Below are 7348 nucleotides of genomic sequence, written 5' to 3' on the forward strand. Positions count from 1 at the left end.
CATCTATGAAGGCCGGCACGGTACACGAGGGGGTGAGTGGCCGGCACCACGCCCGGCCGCCTTTGTCTCCCTCGTGGTGATGTTTACACCCCGCACTCGGTCCAGTACTCATTTGAGTCGAGATACACACACAAATACACAAACAACACAAATACAAACACATCATTTACAGAGTTTTCGACGATTGTTGACTGGGTGATTTTCGTGCGTTCGATCCCGACCCTGACGCCTGCTGTATATTTAGAGCTTGCATAGATTTGTCTTTCTCTCTCCACGTGTTTCGCGCGGATTTGTTTACGGACGGAATCTTTCGGCTTTCCCCCCTCCACGTTTAGAATCAACACCGCGCGTTCAGAGTATATTTGGCTGCTCGACATTTCCACGCGATGATGATGATGATGAGAAGCCCACTTCGTTTAGCGATCATTTGTGATCGCCAGGTCGTTTCTGACAAAGAGCTCTACACAGCTTAGTGATGCCTTACCAGGTTGAAAGAAATTTTTTTTTTAATCGTTTAAAGAGTTTCATAATTTTAATTTCCTAAACGCAATCTCGGTTATTCGCACAAATCGCCGGCTGCTTGATTAGGCGAAAAGGGGGAGACTGACTCACGCTTAGCCATGCGTACTTGTATGTAAACAAAGACAGAGGTCACCCACACAGCCTCGGCCGACTGTTGGGGCAAGTGCCGTGAGCGATCAGCCACCGTGGGAGATGCCAACACGACGCCCGCGTCTGGGGTGGTGTTCACTCATTTTTGATGGCGTTCACTCATTTTTAGGGCCGAGTCGACGTAGAGAAGGCACGAGACCGGCACGGACATCGCTCGACACTGACGTTAGCCGGGAATCAAACCAATGGGTTCCAATAGGCGCGCAGTGCGCTAACCACTGCGCCCACCGCTCCCCTGATTTAGGAAAAAAAGCGAGCGGAGCGGTAATTGAGTGCTTCATTCAATAGTAACAAGACTCGCATGCACAACACGTGTGTGTACACGCGTGTGTGATGTGTGTGATGTGTGTGATGTGTGTGATGCGTGTGTGTGTGCACGCGTGTGTCATGTGTGTGTGTGTACACGTGTGTGTGTGTACACGCGTGTGTGATGTGTGTGATGTGTGTGCAGTGTGTGTGTGTGCACGCGTGTGTGATGTGTGTGTGTGTACACGTGTGTGTGTGTACACGCGTGTGTGATGTGTGTGATGTGTGTGTGCAGTGTGTGTGCAGTGTGTGTGTACAAGCGTGTGTGATGTGTGTGCAGTGTGATGTGTGTGCAGTGTGTGTGTGCACGCGTGTGTGATGTGTGTGATGTGTGTGCAGTGTGTGTGTACACGCGTGTGCAGCGTGTGTACAGAGGTATGCTGAAATACACCGCAAGGTGCACCTAGCCTGGCACAAGCGTCGTGGCAACGTCACCGCCACTTAGTGACGAAAGGCGGTCGTTGTCGTACGGTCAAATATCTCAGGAGATGACACAAACAGCATGCCGAGACAAAGATAAAGATCCCCCGGATTGCCCGCACGGACTGTTGGGGCAAGTGCAGTTCGCGAGCTTCTACGCAGGCCGGCACGGCACACGAGGGGGTGGGTGGCCAGCACCACGCCCGGCCGCCTTTGTCTCCCCAGTGGCGATGTTGACACTCATTTAAGGCAGAGTCCACCTACATACAGTGACAAACATTTTTACGTACACACATACGTATATGTATATATATATAAACAAAATAACGACACATACCCCGTGTAGCCGTGTATATATATAAGATGTTGGGGCAAGTGCTGTTTGCGGGCACCTATTAAGGTCTACACGCCCACATCAGTGCCGAGCGATATAAACACACGTACACAGACACACATACACACACACGTACATAGACACACATACACACACACGTACAAAGACACAAACACGTACAAAGACACACATACACACACACGTACAAAGACACATACATACACGTACAAAGACGCACATACACACACAAACACACACATACACACACGTACAAAGACACATACACACACACGTACAAAGACACATACACACACGTACAAAGACACATACACACACATACAAAGACACACATATACACACGTACAAAGACACACATACACACACGTACAAAGACACATACATACATACACACACGTACAAAGACACACATACACACATGTACAAAGACACACACACACGTACAGAGACACATACACACACACGTACAAAGACACACACACGTACAAAGACACACACACACACGTACAAAGACACACACACACACGTTCAGAGACACATATACACACACACACACACGTACAGAGACACATACACACACACGTACAAAGACACATACACACACACGTACAAAGACACATACACACACACGTACAAAGACACATACACACGTACAAAGACACATACACACACACGTACAAAGACACACATACACACACGTACAAAGACAAATACACACACGTACACGTACAACGACACACACACACACACACGTACAACGACACACACACGTACAAAAACACACATACACACGCGTACAAAGACACATATATACACGCGTACAAAAACACACATACACACACGCGTACAAAGACACATACATACACACGTACAAAAACACACATACACACACGCGCACAAAGACACATACATACACACACGCACAAAGACACATACACACACACGCACAAAGACACACATACACACGTACAAAGACACACATACACACACACGAACAAAGACACACATACACACACACGTACAAAGACAGACACATATACACACAAAGACACACATATACACACGCACAAAGACACACATATACACACACACGCACAAAGACACACATACACACGCACAAATACACACATGCACACACGTACAAAGACACATACATACACACGTACAAAGACATACACACACACGTACAAAGACACACACACACGTACAAAGACACACACACGCACAAATACACCCATACACACACGTACAAAGACACACATATACACGTACAAAGACACATACACACACGTACAAAGACACATACACACACGTACAAAGACACATACACACACACACGTACAAAGACACACACACACGTACAAAGACATACATACACACACGTGCATATGCATGCGTGCATGCACACATTGTGCGTACACACAGAGACACATGCATACAACACACTGCAAACACACCACCACACAGACACACACAGTTATGTGTATGTATGTTGAGCTTCTTTTGTACCGTACGTAGCCAACCGCGCTAATCGGAGGTGCGGGACAAGGACAGGAAACTCCCGTCAACAAAAGCTGCTCGAAAAAAAATATTTTTTCAACGAAGATTTCTAAGTGTGTAGCTCCAACGGCTTCGCAAATATCGGAAGAAAAGAACGTTCCAGACGGCCGCAGAAGCGCATCTGAAAGCGCCGCGCGACGACTCGGTGGCCACCGCCGTCTTTGTCCGACGGTTCAGCCTCTGGAGCTCACGTGAGGGTGGTGTATAGCTCCCTGACGAGATCGACGTTAGTTGTGGTTCGTTTGAGCCAAGCGCTTTGTGCGTGCAAATCGGCAAAATAAAACTATTCTCGTAGATTGTGGGGGGCTGCTGATCACCCCCCCCCAGTCTGTTGGGGCAAGTGCTGTTAGCGAGTTGCAGCACCTATGAGGGTCGGCACTGCACACGAAGTTTGCCAAACACCGCAACCGACCGCCTTTGTCTCCCCCCCCCCACCGTACTGATGCTTAACGCAACGCACCGGCTGAGTCGACCTAGGGGGAGACCCAGCACCGGTTCAAATATAAAAAGCGCTGTCGGTGGGGTTCGTAACGCAGCACGCGCTAACCACTACGCCCACCGCTCCACGCGCACACAAAGTCGTAGCCCCCAACACGCAGTCGGGGCAAGTGCTGCGAGCGTGCAAGAGATCTTAACAACAACAACAACAGCAGCAACAGAACCAACCGGCACAACAACAACAACAACACTTTTGCCTTTGTAAAGAGATCAACTGGAACTTGTTTTACCTTGCCAGTTGCACTCTCGCATCCGCACGCAGCCTCCTTCGCGGGACTACACAACAACAGTCCGCAACTCGAGGATGCAATTTGTCTCCGCGTGTCTCCGCGTGTCTCCTCCTGTCTCGTCTCTATCCCCGACAGAAGTCTCCCCTGTCCACGCTCCTATTCGTTCTACCCCCCCCCCCCCCCCGGTTCGTGATGTCCCTGCTCCCTTTTGGAGTCTCCACTCTGCACGACGTCTCCCCGTGAACCCCCCTCTGCGGCGTATCTCTGGTTGGGTATCCCTGGGTACCTCTGGGTATCACCCCCGGTGTGTATACCCCCCGTGTGTATCCCTCCCGTGTGTATCTCCCGTGTGGCCCTGACGCAGACACGCACAGCCACGCTACCTCTCGCTCTGCGCCTTGCCTGCACACGCGGGCATCGCCTCGCTTTGGGATCGCACGCCCATTGGCTGATCCCTCGAACGCTGTCAAACACTACACATGGCTTTCTTGTTATTCCTCCTCCTCTCTCGCTCGCTCTCTCGCTCCCTCCCTCTCTCGTTGGCTTCACGTTTCTGTGTGTGCGTGTGTGGGGTTTTTTTCCATTCCGGTAGATTTGGGTGTGTGTTTGGCGCGCTCTGTGTGTGTCTCTGTGTGTGTGTCTGTGTGTGTGTCTCTGTGTGTGTGTCTCTGTGTGTGTGTGTCTGTGTGTGTGTCTCTGTGTGTGTGTCTCTGTGTGTGTCTGTGTGTGTGCCTATGTGTGTGTGTCTCTGTGTGTCTCTCTGTGTGTGTCTCTGTGTGTGTGTCTCTGTGTGCGTGTCTCTGTGTGTGTCTCTGTGTGTGTCTGTGTGTCTCTCTGTGTGTGTCTCTGTGTGTGTGTCTCTGTGTGTGTGTCTCTGTGTGCGTGTCTCTGTGTGTGTGTCTCTGTGTGTGTGTCTCTGTGTGTGTGTCTGTGTGTGTCTCTGTGTGTGTGTCTATGTGTGTGTGTCTCTGTGTGTGTCTCTCTGTGTGTGTCTGTGTGTCTCTCTGTGTGTGTCTCTGTGTTCGGCTCTGTGTGTGTCTGTGTGTTTCTCTGTGTGTCTGTGTGTCTCTGTGTGTGTGTGTCTCTGTGTGCGGCTCTGTGTGTGTGTCTCTGTGTTTGTGTCTATGTGTGTGTGTCTGTGTGTGTGTGTCTCTGTGTGTGTCTGTGTGTCTCTGTGAGTGTGTGTATCTCTGTGTGTGTGTGTCTCTGTGTGTGTGTCTCTGTATGTGTCTGTGTGTCTCTGTGTGTGTCTGTGTGTGTGTGTCTCTGTGTGTCTCTCTGTGTGTGTCTCTGTGTGTGTATGTCTCTGTGTGTGTCTCTGTGTGTGTCTCTGTGTGTCTCTGTGTGTGTCTCTGTGTGTGTGTCTATGTGTGTCTCTGTGTGTATACTGAGCGGGAGTGGTAGCGGTGAGCGCTACGCTGCAGCTACGAAGCCGGCGTTTCGCGAGTTCGATTCCCGCTCACGGCCAACACCGGCGACGATTATCCGAACCGATCCTGCGCCTCCCACGAGGTCGACTCAGCCTCAAATGTGTACCTGGCGCGGTGTGTAAACATCGCTACCCAGGGGAGACAAAGGCGGTCGGGCGTGGTTGGAGGCCACCCACCCCTCGTGTGCCGTGCTAACAGCACTTAACCCGACAGTTTTGAGGCTAGACGGGGGTTATTTGTATTTGTCTGTGTGTGTGTGTGTACACACAGCAGATCCACACAGGTATATACAAACACATGCACATGCACACAGATCGCACGCACATAGACGCTCTCCCAGAAACATACAGCAAAGGCAAAGACCCCCCGTGTAGCCTTGATAGACGTTTGGGGCAAGTGCTGTCAACGAGCAGCACCTACGAGGGGGTGGGTGGCCAGCAGCACGCTCGGCCGCCTTTGTCTCCCCGGTGGCGATGTTCACACACATCGCACCAGGTACTCGTTTGAGGCTGAGTGGACATAGGGGGAAACCCAGGACCGGTTCAGACAATCGCTACCGCTGGTGTTGATGGCCGTGAGCGGGAGTGGAACTCTGGGTCGTCGGGTCCGTAGCGTGGCGCGCTAACCATTGCGCCACCGCTCCCCATACGTATACATATGTAGTGCCGTACATTCATGAACGTAACGTACACGCTGCGCTGAATGCTGTGCCCGACAGCGCTCGTGTCGCGTTGATCTATCTACTGCTGGATGAAGGCCTCCTCTCCTCCCACGCCGTGTCGATCGTGAGCGTTGTTTGACCATACTTCACCACGCGGGTGCGTGTTTGTCGGGTGAAGGGGGTGTAACCCCGGCAATTGGTTCGACTATCACTCGCCACTGCCGTTAGCCGTGGCCGCGGAGGCGAGCTAACCGCTGCGCCACCGCTCCTTTACTAAAATAAAAAAACGTCTCAAAATAATAACTTCTATTATTAATAATTTATTGTATTAACGATTTATAATATTTGTCGTAATTCAGGGTCGCGACTTCACTGTTAAATCCATCTTAAATATATATAACAGCAGAAAAAATAACATCAGGCGCGGGAATTCCACATTCCCTCGGCGGGACACGTTCATCCACATCACCGCAACATCGCACAACGCGAATTGTGGGGTGCTCGTTTTTGTCTTTGTCCAGAGACAGTCCTTGACATTGAGATCGTGGGATGCCCAGAAACCCCCTTAAAGGCGGTGCGCGCAGAAGCGTTGGGGGGAGACGCGTGCGTGGGATCCATAATGACGCCGTTGCTGTTTTGGGTTTGATCGCCTCAATAAAACTGTGTCGTTGAACCCGCCACCACCCGACACAGCCAATTACTGGAGTCAAGTTCGTCGCGTAAACAGAACGTGCCAGTGAGTTACGACTTCAGCGCACCGGTTGTGAGCACCGCCACGTGTCGCTGGTGACGACAACAACAACAACAACAACGACAACAACAACAACGACAACCAGCTTCGTCAGGCGATAGCCAGAAGAGTGACCAAGTCGTCCTCCCGTTTCCGGTCTCAAATAGAGGAGTAAAGGTGACCTCATCACTGTGAGCCTATCAGCTGCAAAGGCCAGAGGGAGGGTTATGGTAGTCCTATAAGTTACAATGGATCACGTTAACCTGAGAATATGGTCGCGAAATTGATAATGATGATGATGATGATGATGAGACGTGTTGGTCGCGAAAGCGGACACGTGTTAAACGGGTATCGGATCGCGTGGATAAGAGAGCACGCGCGTGGGAATGACTGACATCGATTCCTGGCCGATGATCCAGAATTTCGCTGGGGTGGCAGCCAAGGATATGGAAGGCGAAGTCATTGGCCGTCCACTGACGTTGAGGAGGA

General features: G+C 50.9%; 1 protein-coding gene across 1 annotated transcript in view; it reads right to left on the minus strand.

The window, feature by feature from the left end:
- The window catches only part of LOC133356573 (endothelial transcription factor GATA-2-like), an 82964-nt gene extending 78788 nt beyond the window's left edge, over positions 1-4176 (minus strand). Inside the window, exon 1 of the mRNA XM_061574161.1 lies at positions 4039-4176. The gene's annotated coding sequence lies outside the window, so the exon portion shown is untranslated. The remainder of the gene's footprint in view (positions 1-4038) is intronic.
- Positions 4177-7348: the final 3172 nt, after the last annotated feature.

Source organism: Lethenteron reissneri, chromosome 54, assembly GCF_015708825.2.
Source record: "Lethenteron reissneri isolate LAM-NWPU_2019-01 chromosome 54, ASM1570882v1, whole genome shotgun sequence".
Taxonomy (NCBI): domain Eukaryota; kingdom Metazoa; phylum Chordata; class Hyperoartia; order Petromyzontiformes; family Petromyzontidae; genus Lethenteron; species Lethenteron reissneri.